The sequence below is a fragment of the Myotis brandtii genome, unplaced genomic scaffold, assembly GCF_000412655.1.
Source record: "Myotis brandtii unplaced genomic scaffold, ASM41265v1 scaffold455, whole genome shotgun sequence".
Taxonomy (NCBI): Eukaryota; Metazoa; Chordata; class Mammalia; order Chiroptera; family Vespertilionidae; genus Myotis; species Myotis brandtii.
Genome location: NW_005367384.1, coordinates 1942196 through 1944706, shown reverse-complemented (window position 1 = coordinate 1944706; position 2511 = coordinate 1942196). Strand labels below are relative to the sequence as shown.

Here is a 2511-nt window from a genome sequence, read left to right as displayed (position 1 = left end):
AGCGCCCCGCCCGCCGGCGCTGGCACGGCCCCTTAAAGCGGACGCGGTACGGACACCGCTGAGGCACACCTTGCCCTCGGGTCCTGCGTCCCAGGTATAGCACCAAACGCAAACGCGCGCTCCACGCTCCCCCTTTCCACTGACATCTTTGTAGCTCTCCCTACAAAGCGTGGGAACCCTGAAGTAGGCCATGAATTGCAAGCCGGTTGTCAACACAGGTAGGGTTTTCAGAGGGGGGGGGAGGGGGGCCAGGCTGCATCAATTTGGGCAATGTGTTTGGACCTTGGGGAATGGCTTCCGAAAGGCCATATTCAGTCATTCAACTAATACTATTGAGCCCCATAAGTATTTCTTAAGCTGAATCTAAGGTTTACCAAGGCTCAGTAATATGTATTGAGGTAGATACCCTGCTGGGCTGGGGAGTGGAGACACATATCCTGCCCTTACACAAGGACTTATGAGGGATACCACACAGGGGAACAAAGTGTGGCAAGAGCCCTGAAAGAATGGGGAGAGCCAATAGGAAGTGGCTACTTTGGAGAGGAAGGGAGTTGGGAGGGTGTTCAGACACAAAGGAAGATGCCCTAAAGCCCCAAAATAGGAAGGAGTTAGGGTGTGAGGGTTTGTGTGTGTGTGTGTGTTGGCAAGGGAGGGGGAGTTGTTTGTTTAACCTTGAAGAACCAAAGGAAGGTCAGATGGTTCTAGAGAGCAAGGGGGAGAGAAACAGAGTTTGGAAATAAGCCAACACAGCCAGGCAGGCCAGAGGTCCTCTGCTCTGTGGGGGTTATGAGGCAGTCTGCCCAGGGTCATCTGTGGGCCTCACACATGGAAGGAGCCCAGGGGAGAGAAAAAGAGACACAGCCCATGCCCAAGTGTGGTTTCCCCTGCTGGAAGTGTGACTGCCACTCTGCAGCCCCAAGGGGTGCCCCAAAATGTAGGGACCTGGGCTGCTGATACAGACAGGAATGAGAAGTGGCTTTGGCTATTCCTGTGTTGTTAATAATCCATCTCCCATTTCCACAAGATGCTGCAGACCTCTTTGCAGTTCACAAGACAGAAGTCATCCCTACCACCTCTGGTTTCATTATCCTCTTCCCAACCGCCAACTGATTTATTTACCCACTCCATTCCAAAGGTACTTGGGATATGCTTGTATACCTCTGATTCACCAAAGGGCTTATTGAAACCAGAGGCCCTAGGTTCTAGCCTGCTAATTAGGAGGTAGCGATGTGACCCCGGGCAAGTCTCTGGGCCTCTGTTTCTCCTTAAGCTAATGGGGGAAGTGAGTCTGACTAAAGCTGTACAAATCCTCTAGATTTACATTTATGATTCTGGTAATTAACATATTCAACAGTAGTTAAGAGCAAAATTTTGGAACTAAATAAACCCGGTTTTAGTCTCCCTCTGTGTTATCTGTACCTTACCTTACCTCTGGGGGACAAGTTACCTTACCTCTCGGAGCCTCCAACCACAAACTATGCTGTGTTTCGCACCCTGCGTCAATAAATGTTAGCCTATGTTGTGTTATCTAGATGAATAAAAGTAGTTGTGTTTCTCTTCCTACTTCAGATGACAGACATATTTTCACAAATTTGGAGGATACATTGTGGAAGGTCGGACTTCAAATAAGGGCATCCTGGGGGTGAGAGTGGGATGGAGGGGGTCACTAGGGGAAATAGGGGGGACATCTGTAATATTTTCAACAATGAAGGTACATTTAAAAAAATAAAATCAGGGCATCCTAGAAATTCACCTGAAGCAGTGGCTCTCCACTTTAGCACCCACAAGAATAACCTGAGAGCTGTCACATACCCAGTATCTGATTCTCTAAGTCTGGAGTGGGGCCCGGAATTTGCATTTCTAACAATTTCCTACATGCTCCTGCTGCTCCTGGTCCTAAGAACAAAGTTTGAGAACCATTGACCCTGGTGGTGGTGGAGGTAGTGTTGGTGATGGTAGTGATGGTGGTGATGATAACTGTGGTGGTGAAGGTGCAGCACCTCAAAAAGTTGTAGTGACCCAAGTAGGTGAAATTGAAGGATTCCTGGGGCCCATGTGAATGTCCATTAGGAGAATGATGTCATGCACATTAACAAACAGTCATATCAAATATGAACTCTAAATCAAGATTTGTAAGGGTAGTCTTTAAAAATCTCTGTTGATTTGCAGTCAAGCAGCATCTCACCTGGTAACTTTATGCAATCTGTTTCCGGATTAGCAACCGGAAGAATGCATTTAGAATGATTAATATATTAAGAGACTGAATATCCAGTCACTGGCCAGACCATATATGACAATAGAACTCTGACCCACAGTCTCAGCAGCAATGGCCCAGAACAGTCAGGACTTGGCTGATGGCTGCCAGCTTCTCTAATGTTCACCCCCACTTCCAACTCAGGACCCAGCCATAGAAAGCCAGATGTCCTCTCCAGATCAATCAGACACTACCACCGGCCTCCAGCTTCCTTCCCTGTGCCACTAAACTGCAATTAGGCACACTGGAAGCTCAGC

The 2511-nt window shown here is 48.1% G+C and overlaps 1 protein-coding gene across 4 annotated transcripts in view; it reads left to right on the top strand.

Annotated features, from left to right (window-relative positions):
- DENND2A (DENN/MADD domain containing 2A) overlaps positions 1-2511 on the top strand; it is a 136018-nt gene that overhangs the window by 23779 nt on the left and 109728 nt on the right. The window lies entirely within an intron of this gene.